The sequence below is a fragment of the Nomia melanderi genome, chromosome 9, assembly GCF_051020985.1.
Source record: "Nomia melanderi isolate GNS246 chromosome 9, iyNomMela1, whole genome shotgun sequence".
NCBI lineage: Eukaryota > Metazoa > Arthropoda > Insecta > Hymenoptera > Halictidae > Nomia > Nomia melanderi.
This window is the reverse complement of record NC_135007.1, coordinates 983305-995642: the sequence shown is the minus strand read 5'-3', so window position 1 is coordinate 995642 and position 12338 is coordinate 983305. Positions and strand designations below refer to the sequence as shown.

The following is a 12338-nucleotide window of genomic DNA, read 5'->3' as shown; positions in this document are numbered from 1 at the left end:
TTAATAAGTGAGGAAGAAAAATCTCACATATTCTTTAACATAGACATTTTTAAAGATATACGTTTTAAAAAGATGCAAGAAAATAATCGATTATTTAAAAATTCCAAATAAAAATATTCCCTTAAATCTTGCGGTTCCGCGACGGGGAACATTACGCGAAACGATCCGTGATGAACAAAAGATTAAAAAACGCTGTTTTATAATATATACCAAGCTGCATTTTTAGATGACATAAAATGTACACAAAGACAATGCGATATTTCAATATTTACATATTAACACGTTAAGTGCCATTAAAATCTTGAGCGTCTTACGTAACACTTATTCTTCTGGAGTAAAGATAAGTAGGAAAATTCATTAATGCTTTGACATTACAATCCTTACTTACGTTATTAAACATTTTTATTCAACGTCAGTCATCTTGCATATTGTAATAGTTTTCAAACAATTCAGAAGTGTCGGTCATCAGTGACTGGCATGGCGCTTAAGGTGTTAAATATTCGCGATGGTTGACTTTTTTTGTAGGTCTGCTGTCTCTATAAGACTTAAATTTAAAATTATCACTCGACAGTAAAAGTATGAAACAAAAAATATATTTCGAATGATCGAAAATCAAACCCAAGGCCTCCAATGATAACAGACACTATATATAACTACCTTATTTTACATTTATATAACATTTTGAAAGCAAGTCACTTATAGGTACTTTAACTGTTCATATCCTTTTCAAGCATCTTCATTCACTGTTTTGGGAGGTGGATAATTGAAGTCGTTCCCTTGTGTTTCACAACTAGTTGTGCAATGAGGCGCGCCTAATCATATCCGTCTAGTATAGAACTTTAGGCGGCGTGAAGTGATCGGAGTCAAAGAGTTTAGTTCCATTTTGGCAGAAAATCACTTTTCTAATATTCATATCTACTGAAATTTCTATCAATCTGTAAAATAAAGGAAATAAAAAATTTAATAAAAATTTCAATTGAAACGAACGCTTGAAAATGGATATTGTAACCCTTCCGATCGAAGTCCGAGTATGACGCGTCAAGGCACAATGTTGAGGACGACAGCCGGGTATCGGTCGACTCAAACATTTAGCTCGTACGTATAAATAAACAAATATAAACCATAAATATGTTAATTTATTACCGACTGAGCGCTACGACTAATCGGATACACCACTTTTGGAATGCTCCGACCGGAAAGGGTTCACACTAGAAGTACCGAACAATCAAAGTGATTATACAAGTACATGAATTTATTTATATATAAATTTATTTATAAACTCTTTCAAAAACATTTTCATAACTTCAATACTTGTAAAATAAAAATCCTAAAATGAGTCATTTTGACTTGTCTCATAATGTTTGTTAAGTAGAACATTTTTTGTCCAAGAAAATATTTTTCTTCGAAATGTTTAAAATGACTCTATTTAATATTCCCTCCCCTTTTCTCAAGAGAGTAGTATACTTTTGTGTTAAGAGTTAATATCATCTCCAGCAAGTTATTGTCTGTGATGTATCAAAATTTGCTAATCAATGAAATAAAAAACGTTGTCAATGTTCTTCGCAACTAACAAAAAGTTCGTACTTCTGAACCCCAAATGGTGCACCATTTATAGAAATTGAATTATTTTCAGTTTATTCTTTTTAATTCTTACCTAAGAATTATATTGTACACTTCTTTACTGTGCAAATTATTAATACTCTAGGAATTTAATATAGTTAACGTTATTTCCATTGTTTAAATTGTAGATACATTGAATGTTATGTAGTAACAAGTTGTATCATCGAATAGTACTATTCTGGATTGCACAACGAGTTAATAAAATTATGGAATCCGTCATAATTTTAAATAGTAACTTTTGATCGTTATTTCTCATCTGAAACGAAAAGTTTCTTCTTTTAGCAGTTCAAATTACTTCCCAACATGGAATAACTAGTTTCTACAAGTTTTTGATGGCAATTAAGTTTTAAAATATGGGGAAAAACTATAAACTAGGAATAACATTTTTTATGATTTACAGCTTATAGTAAAATTACAGGAGTTTTATTTAACCGTACTCAAGTTTTACGTTAAAAAAGATGTTTATTGAAAGAAAAAGAATGAACAAAGATTAGAATGTCTTGTTTAAAACTTAAAACAGTACGCAGAAAGACAAGAAAATGATAGCTACAGAGCAATTAGTACTAGAATTAGAGAAACCGCTTGCGAACAATATCTAACAACTTCTACTAATAGTACACCATGTATCAACGTCATATGAAACTTGAGTCATTTTATTACATATTTTTATTACATATTTTGTTTATAAAACAGAATCCATTAAAATTTTCGACCTTCGATTTTTATTCACTTTTATGAAAACAAGGTGTTAGAATTATTTTTTATTTTTCATTAAGCTATTAATAGTAGAATTATCACGGTAGTTAAAATGACTGAATTATAATTATTCAAATCTTCTTCCCTATTTAACTTTCATAACATTTCTATAGAATGAAAATCTGGTAATGGAGATTTATGATGCATAGATACAATTATAAGTATTGTACGATAAAAACAATTAATTGGGAGACGGGTCATCTGTTTCAATAATAACGCGCGGCATTCCTTTACCTTCTAAAATGTGAGCAAATCATGTAATTTTAATAATTCGTGTAATTACGATAGTAGGCATACATTACTTTAAGGATAAACAATAATGAACTAGTTGTTAAATTCCAAATATCTGTAATAAAAAAAAGGTTCGTGTCTCGGACTCACATACATATTCAAATAGATTGATCTACAGATTCTATACATGTGTGTACGTAGTATAATTTTCGTCCATTTCTCGTCAAAAACAATATTCATTTTCATGAAAATCGAGGATCCATACCGTTTCATTTATGCTCATAATGATTTTCCAATATCCTATATTATTTTTATCGAATAAAAGGTTGGAAAGTATTTTTAATGAAAAGATATTGTCACATAATTAAAAAGAGCGATGGATATTCATTGGTGCAGTTACTTGTTTTACACGTGAAATAGTAAAGAATCGTGTTGACCTCACATTACGAACGTTTTGTTACGTACAGTTCAATGTTATTGCAATAATAACGCTAGAGGCATGAATTGTGATCCTCTCCATCCTTGCAGAGTTATATAACACAGAACAGAACGAAGTAACGGTTGCGTAGGTTGAAAGATAGAAATATAATACGATGAGAGTAATAGTAAAAATAAAATGAATACAAAACGTAGGCACGATGAAAAAGAACATTCATTAATGAATAAATGCAGCATGTAAACGAAGCGAGATAAACATTGCGCGTAACGGCGACGATTGGTGGATGTTGACCGCTGCTGTCATTACATAACTGTAATTCGACGAGAAAGAAGAATGCGTTCGGAATGGAAGAGAAAAATTTGGGATGCAGCATCGTGTGCGATCCAGAGAATAGTATCTAGTAGGTAAGGACCAATGTCCCATACGTATGAATGGGCTGAACACGAAGACTCATGCGCGCGCTTCGAAAATCAAAATCAATGTGGTCCTCCCCTCGGAACTCCACACCGGCCTTGCTCCGCTTGCCCACGCCCTTAGTGTGCCTCGTACTTCCGTCGCGAACGCATCCTCCGTGCAATCATCGTTGCTTTGCGTCCTCTTCTCTTCTTCGCTCTGCTTCTCTCTCTTTCTCCCTTTCTGTCCCTTTCTCACTCTCTAACTCTGTCTCTTTCTCTCCCTCTGACACACCACACACATACACACATACACGTACACTCTCTTTCTCTCTACTTCTCTCCGGCTCTTTCTACACTTGCCCCCTCTCTTCTTTCTCACTCGATCTCATTCTCTCTCTCTCTCTCTCTCTCTCTCTCTCTTTCTCCGCTGTGTTTCTCTTTCTCTTACTCACTTGCCAATCTCTCTTTCTCTATCTTTTTCTCTCTTTTTCCACGTCTACCACCTCTTTCTCGATTTCTCTCTTTCTCAGTTATTCGCTCACTTACTCTCACGCATATACACGTACGCGGGTACATTATATAACATACACGCGGTTTGTCCTCTCTTGATCCGTGTGTCTACTTGTTGTGTTGTCTATCCCCCTTGGGTTTAGGTTCGGGCTCGAGTGAATCAAAATAACGAGAATGTGTCGCCGATGATCGGTGAAAACGAGCGGCACTCGCGTAACCCCGGATCTTTGGTGTTCGATCATCGGCTCAAAATATTTTGTGTATCGATGTACGCAACATTACTCGCTCGGTACAGTCTACATCTGTGTTTCTACGACTTCTGATGTGCCCGTTCAGTGACTGAAATCTTGTGATACGACCGGAAGCTCGCGGATCTGCGTATTTTAGTTTGCATTTCCTTCGCATCCATCGCCAGTGAAATTTCGAACGTTATCCGACCATGAGCGCCATACACTTTTCGCGAATTCTTATCGTTGATTTGATTTTTACCGTGAACAGAAATAGTATAGTCCCGATGTGATTCGTGGTGTTGCTCTTGGAATTGTTGACAACGGAGTGTTTACTCTGTATTGATCCGAGTCTTTAAACTAAATAAATTTATTCCTTTCTTTTTCATTGGATTATTCGTACAGTTGTTAGATTTTGTTGTTGTGCACGTGATTCGGGAAGCATTGAATTTAATTTACTTTTACTAACCAATCTCCTAACCAACAACTGGTTGCCCACCACGCCTTATATTTCTTTGTTCCACTTCTAACACGAAATTCGGGGAATCTCCAATATGTTTTCATGCTTTTACCGTTTTGTTTCGTCGAATAGTAAAATGTTGGACGTAATGAACGTAACATAATGAACAGGAAGGAAAAAGAAAAATATTAAATGTGATGTACGTTTAAGGAACCGATGAATTTTATACGAGTGGTTGAGTGAAATGTGTGAACACGAGAAAGAAGGTAATAATAATTGTAATAACTATTATCTGTATTACATTTATGCTGTAATGTCTAATGATTTACGGTGAATTAAAACGTAGTTAGTTTGTACGTCAGTTAGCCTTTTATTTCACTTTTCCTTGAACGTGTATACAGGATACAGGATGTAATTTATAAGATAATATTATTGTTATAGTCAATTTGTACAATTATTATTATTGTTTTAGTTCTTGTTATTATTGTTATTACTATTACTTTTCTTCTTATTATTGTTATTATTATCTATCGTTATAATAATTATCATTAATATTATCATTATTGTTATTTTACACAAACTTATCGCGTTATTAAAACAGACTTTGGTAAGAGAATTAGACAACAATATGTATTAAGTATTCCTTACAACACACATTCAGTTTGATGATTACATAGTATCATGTTAGACTTATAATTAATCAAATACAATTTTTAAAATATTTATAATTATTGTACTGCCCAATAAAGTCGCATATTTGTACTATCATTGTACTTCCATTTCATTTTCGAAGCTACAAAAAATAGTTTACTCCGTTTACAGTAAGTTATAAATTTCTTTCTTTTATTTTACTGTGTAATTTTAGTTGTATAAAACAGTTTACATGTATCTTAAGATGTTTATAGGGATAGTACCATAGTGGGTACAGGAAGTATTTGCAATCATAATATATGTATATGATTTATTAATTTTAATGTAAATTATTTTAGTGTAAATTATTGCAAAATTTTAACTTCAATAAGAATACCTATGTATATAAGTAGGTATTGAATAAAACGAAAAACGTAAAACCATAGTAATCCTTTTTTTGACAATTTCTGAAAATCTATCAAAATTATGAAATTTATATAATTTTTTTTATCAGTATATTCTGTGAATGTTCAAAATTTGTTAAGAACAGTACTCATATGCAACTTTTTGTACTCCCTATAGGATACTGTATTAATATTACTTGCATTGTCCTTTTCTGAGTAGTTTCAGTTAATTTAACTTTATTATTATAAATTGTTTAATTATAACATTATAAATAAGTGAAATTGCACAAGTGGATTACATTTTATTTAAAATTTTTTTTAGAAATTGTAACTTACCGAAACTACTACTGCTTTAAGGTAAAGTATTGTTATTAAACCACTTACAGAGAATAAAGATGCTTTTAAATAATTACGAGTTTTTTTATGTTTATTTATTCTATGTTTTTGTTTTTCTGCGTTTAAATGAAATATTATGTTTATGTATTGTTATTTATAGCATTGTATCACAAACAGGTTCTTTTTAATTTCTTATATTTAAATAACTTTGTTTACAGAGAAGTAAGTATATGGGTAACACTTAGAACGCAGAAATTTGTGTGTATTCCTAATATTACATACGTATTATCGATAGATTTTAGTTATACAGTATTTTTAGTTATTATTAATATGTTTGTTTACAATCTTTAGTGCTTATTATATTTTAATCAACGATTTTGTAATCGCAAACATTGTCTGGTTTCTAAACTGAACTAAATAACTAAATTAGGTTTCGAATGAGATAATTTTAATCAAGTGATCACATAAAAGATTGCCTTGTGGTTTCTGTCTTAAAAACGTGGTATGGAAATATTACAAATAAATACGATGACTCAAGTTATATCGATGTAGTTTAAATATTACCTTTATTCCATTAAAACACATTATTGCACTAACAACGTATGTAATATTTGTATACTGATATTATGCTGATACTGCGAGAATAATTATGATTTATGACTTATTTATTTTATCCAAGTTGCTAAAAAGAATCGCAGAATAGAACGTTATGCTTGAAGAACGTTTTCTTTATCTACACGTTTTGTATATTATTTGAATGTCTCAGATGTATCTTTATGTACTTGATCGACTAACTACCACAACCTTACGTTACTGTAATTTCATGTATGTAATATTTATTGTTGAAAATCTTTATCGTGGGTTTATGTGCCGATTAGATTTTCAATCTGTATTACAGTATCCATTTAGTAAGGTATGTACATTAGCTTTGTTAGCCTCAAGTTGAAGACCCTTAAAGACACCACACTAATATTAAAAGAAACTGATATACAAATATTATGTTTAATTGGAAGAATAACAATGGATGACAATCATCCACGCGGCCACTCAAAAGTTAAACGCGACCACCCGAGGCTTAAATGGCGCGAAACACAACAGTTTTACCTATGCTCAGTGAGACACGTGGAATGTACTGGTGAAAAAAAACCGTGAATAAAATATCTTGAGTACTCATGACACAGAAAATGAAACAAAGAAAGAACGACTGTTTCTCAACTTTGTTGGTAGTGTTTCGAGCTGATACTAAACAAAAGTTGATGAAATGAATTCATATTCTAAATTATATTTTTCGTGTATTTATCCAAACAAATTTTTGTACTATACATACACTATTTTCATTCATGGCCCGAGTAGTTAAATAGTTTAATATGATATTCTATATAGTACTTTTCAGTTAGACTGTTATCTCATTATTTGTAGGTGTACAATGTATTTGTGTCTGCATTACAACATATCGCTCGTTTCTATCTTTATAAGCTGCATGTAGATTGAATTTTGTCGAATCTTAGTGTTACTTTATTCTTTTGTTACATCGTTTTACCGAAATATTTATGGCTCTATCTGTACGATGTCCTTGTTTTACAAAGTCAGGCAGAGAACTTCATAATCAACGTTGATATTAACGAAATAAAGCGAGGTTGTAAATATATGTACATGTACAAAAATGATGGAACAGGGCTGTCAAGCTGGGAGCTCACGAACTTCATAGTGACTTTCCCCTCACCTTCTCCATACTTACTTTTACCTGTTTGTATTGAACATTGCATAGAGTTACTCATATGCACTGTCTCGGGCAGCTCCTAGAGCAGAGCTAGTGGGGAAAACGCTGATCCTGAGTCACTAGCATAAGGAGAGATAATTTGACATTTCTGATAGCGTAAAGTCTTAACCATGGACGATTGTGAATCCTTAAGTAAACGAATTTCAAAATTTAAAAAACATGCAAAGATATAAAAATAAATCAGATGAAAGTTAATGTATTTCTAATAAAAAGTTCGTATTATTTTCTTTATGTAATAATATATATACAAGATTATTAGTATTTTATTTATCCAGACCATTTATTTTTTATACTTGTATTAAAAAAGAATTATACTTACAAACATTAATGGGTGTGGTTACAAACGGTGAGTTTACTTTACTAGATTCTTTAAAATTGTCAAATTTTCTTTTTTCGTATAATATAACTGTACTAGAATATTTCGAAAATAATGTTTAACTGCGATTTAATTGATACGCGTGCAATGAATAACTGAAGAATTACGAGCTGAGACTTTGAGGATCAATGGAAACAACATATAGTATTACATGTTTTTATGTGTAGCGCAGAACAACTGTTCTGTACCAAAACCGAAATGATAACATATGTATTATCAGAATGAGCATATATTTTTGTATAGTCAACAATAATATATACATACGCAACGTTGTTTATTCAATAATTGACACATCTTATACATTTTCCGGTATTTCTATTATTTGATTTAGTACCTTGAAGTAATATGATAAACTGTTCCGAGCTAGCATCTGTAGACGACGAGAAAAAACAATATATATCATCCGATTTAGCAATAAGCTATGGAATTTCTGGGCGATTTCTTGACTTATTTTTCACCCTTTCCGTACAGTAGTATGTTTAGGTTCAAATACGTTACCACATTTCCTACCAATTTTGCAACAACTTTCAATGATACTAATATCCGGGAGCATACAGACTAGGGTAAGCTAGATATATTCTTTATTTAACATATAGCGCTACACGTAACACTAGAACTGCATACCAGTCAAAATGACTGGTTTCGATTTGTTTGTTTCGTGATTATTGATATCTTCAAAGCATTGAATATTCGAAATGATCTTTTTATATAGATTACATATTAATCGTATTAAATGCTCAGTAGTCCTAGTGTTAATTATAAAAGTGAAACAATCTAATAAATTTCAATATACTTTATTTGTATATAATGAATTAAAATGAAACTTTGGACATACATATCTTTTATATGATTTGAAATATTTTGCTTTTGCAATATTCTATATTGTCCTGCGTTTCAAAAATCGAATGCAAGTGCAAACATGAGTTAAATCGTGACGGCCAACAATGTGTTAAAATAGGATTATATTTTTATCACAGTGCGTTCTATCAAATTCAAAATACTTCTTTCTCTTAATTCTCCTTCAATCAATTTTACACCTGTTTTACCAAAATAACTGATAGTATAATATTTCAAAGTATTAAGCTGCCGCCGCCCATTTATCTTCGAAATTTTATCAATGTCTCTTTTCTTTCATTGTGAAAGTAATATTGGAACCATCCAGATTAAATTTTTTTCTCGTCCAAGAATGTAGTACTTTTTTACCATTTATACCAATACATTGTAATGAAATCGTTGTTTCACAAATATTGACCATTTTTCTTTGTGTTTTCTCAAGGGAGTTGTTTATTTCAATTTTGTTCCTTTAATATTATCAGATGATTGTAGCACACGGCAAACACTCGAAATACTTGCCTTGATATATACCAGCTTTTTTTTTTGAAGTGACAGTCGAAAGTTGTAGGTACGTATTTACTTACTGGAAATAATTCGTTTATTTCGATTCAATAATAATGAAGACCACTACATCTCTTTTTATTGTAATTTTGACCTTTTTTAATCAATTTTATATAACTTTACTACTTTTCATCGTTTCTTTTCATATTTTAGAAATCGATAAATGTCACCGTTTCAATATCTGTTTTATTTCTGTCTTGTTCAACTTCTCTTCACATCCCGTTATTGCAAGTATGTGTATGTATGTATACAAGGTGTACAAAGATAAACCATTCAATATTTACGTACATGGTATTTACATGGAACATATCATACTTATTGAATCCAGGTCGAAACCTCAATGGTTTACGAGATATAAATATTTTTACATATTAACATCATAACAGACTTACTATCAGCTATTCGAAAAGGACAGAATGTGTTCAGCATAGGCCAATAAGTGACTTGTGCTGTTTTGGAATTCATGGCTTCAATTGTTCCAAGTCTGTCAATCAACAGACATTTCAAGAAAATGAATCTTTCTTTTCATCTTCGCTCATCCATTCATTATCTATTTCGTTGATTTTTGCTGCATGTATTCGTTGTGCATACAGTTTCATTATGTGTAGATTTTTAATATTATTAACACATTGTTGACCGGCAATTTTACGCAGAAAATATCCCATGACACCATTTATTATTCCGCAAGTAAATATGAATGTGAAACAATCCAAATAAACTTCAACATATTTTATTTATACATAATGAATCGAAATGAAATTTTATTTTTACCTTTCATATAACTTTGAATATTTTGCTTTTGGCCAACAATGTGTTAAATGGGTCCGAGTAAGCTGAAAACAGTTACATCAGTGTTTGATGTAAATAATATTAAAAAATGGAGTTGTGCTCTTTTTGAATTCATGACTTTAATTACGTAATCGGATTTGACATGTTTGCCAAATAATCTGACAGACATCTGAAATGTCGGAGAGTGTTCACGATATTGTAAGAAGAAAATGTCAAGCGCGTATAGGGATGTAAGGAAGACACGCGAAACACATTCTGTAAATATCGAAAAGCCAATATGTAGTAGGTAAGTCTACCATTACGTTAACACATTATGGACTAGACATTTTGAAGCTAATCACGTATACTTAGCAACCATTTATTTATTTACATTAAATATTCTCAAGGCATAATATTTACTGGTGATTCGTATGAAATTAAAAATCATTATCATGATAAATACTAAATTTCGAAGAATATTTAAATTTATTATATGCATTTTTAAAATATATATCATTTACAAATGACTTGTTAGAATTATGCATAAAACACGAGGTACGTTGTTAGAGGTCCATAATGTGTTAACATATATAATAAAAAAGACGTTTGTAAGTATCCTGGAAACGGTTAAGATTTTGAACTATATTCACTAATTGTAAGATTCGTTTACCCAGTACGGCGTATTTTTTATAACCAATAAGTATTGAGTGATCATATTTGAACACCCTATATATACGTATAATGTAACATATTTCTATCTTCACTTGATAACTCAATATATTCTGAAGAGCTTATAGACATAAAAACTGAGTGTGCTATCATACCCTATATTCAGTGATCTGGAACTCGTAGGTTTTTAATACCATTTGTTAAAAACACAAAAATATACTTGCAATATGTTATATATAATAATTAATTTACGAAATTTTTAGTGGGAACACATACGTATAAACTAGGAGATATTAACACTAGAACAATCGAGCGTTTAACATGATTAATATGCAATCCTTATAAAAATTGCAACAACAGATTTTTTTTTTATTTATTTTATTTTTATTATAGTATTGAAGTGAAACTATTTATTTTTGAAGTCAATGAGGACATTTAACGCTTTTAACATATGAGTTAACTCATGACCGGTCAAGAGTGTGTAAAGATATCAATAGCTGCAAAATACGAAAACGGGTTTTAACCTGTCATTTTGACCAGTGCGGTTATTCTAGTGTTAATGTTGTGCACCTAGTTGTATGACTAAAGCACGAGGTAATAAGTATTTGTGTGTGGCAACGTAAATAGCGTTTAAAAGTGCGAAAAATTGTACAAAATGCATAATCGACATCGTCATCATATAAAGACGAAAAATCTATTATGTAGTCACAATTTTATATTTATTATTTACCAAAAAAAATCAGTTGCAGACATTAACATAATTTTACTGTAAACTGTAAAGGAACATTTGTTTTACGTGTATGCAAAATTTCAAAGAAATCAGTTCGCTCATTACTGAAATATCCTGACAGCCATGCAGAATCAGACATTACACTCAATGTTTAATAAGTTTGTTACTGTGTTTTACCGTATACTCGTGGACGGTGAATAACACGCTTGAAAAATTCTGAATTTCTAACTTTGTTACTTTTTCATCTAATTGTAATTTAAAAGTAAAGAATCAGTTCTTCAAATGAAAATACCTTTTTAACCGTTTGAAATCGATGAAGTCGTCGAAGAAGTTTCTGGTATTTTCCACTGTTTTAAAAATACATTTCAGCTATTAGATTATGTTTGAGTGATAGGAATAGGTGGTCCAAGAATCCAGGTAATCCAACCAAGTTAGGTATATACGGCACCTGAGAAATATCCCTCTATCTCAAGGAATAAACAACATCCTTTGTCCTTTTCACTATATATCGTCATACACAGTGTATACGTAGTTGGCATACTGAAGAATGTCTTTTCTGGTTCCGCTCTCGTTAAATTCAGCTTTTTTGACTTTATTCTATTTCTCGAACAG

General features: G+C 31.1%; 1 protein-coding gene and 1 long non-coding RNA gene across 14 annotated transcripts in view; one reads left to right on the top strand and one right to left on the bottom strand.

Annotated features, from left to right (window-relative positions):
• mAChR-A (muscarinic Acetylcholine Receptor, A-type) overlaps positions 1 to 12338 on the top strand; it is a 114699-nt gene that overhangs the window by 15240 nt on the left and 87121 nt on the right. For 2 of the 13 annotated variants that reach the window (XM_076370946.1, XM_076370942.1), the window contains exons 1-2: positions 3565 to 4240; positions 4771 to 4904. The exons of 1 other annotated variant lie outside the window; for it this stretch is intronic. The gene's annotated coding sequence lies outside the window, so the exon portion shown is untranslated. Of the gene's footprint in view, positions 1 to 3564; positions 4905 to 5994; positions 6030 to 12338 lie in introns of those variants that run through there. 10 more of the 13 variants (XM_076370953.1, XM_076370950.1, XM_076370951.1 and 7 more) reach the window with 10 other exon arrangements.
• LOC116431231 (uncharacterized) lies at positions 827 to 3424 on the bottom strand. The gene is made up of 3 exons (XR_004235878.1): positions 3358 to 3424; positions 1655 to 1876; positions 827 to 935 (listed from the first exon to the last, which is right to left on the bottom strand). It is a non-coding gene; the product is annotated as an uncharacterized LOC116431231 (long non-coding RNA).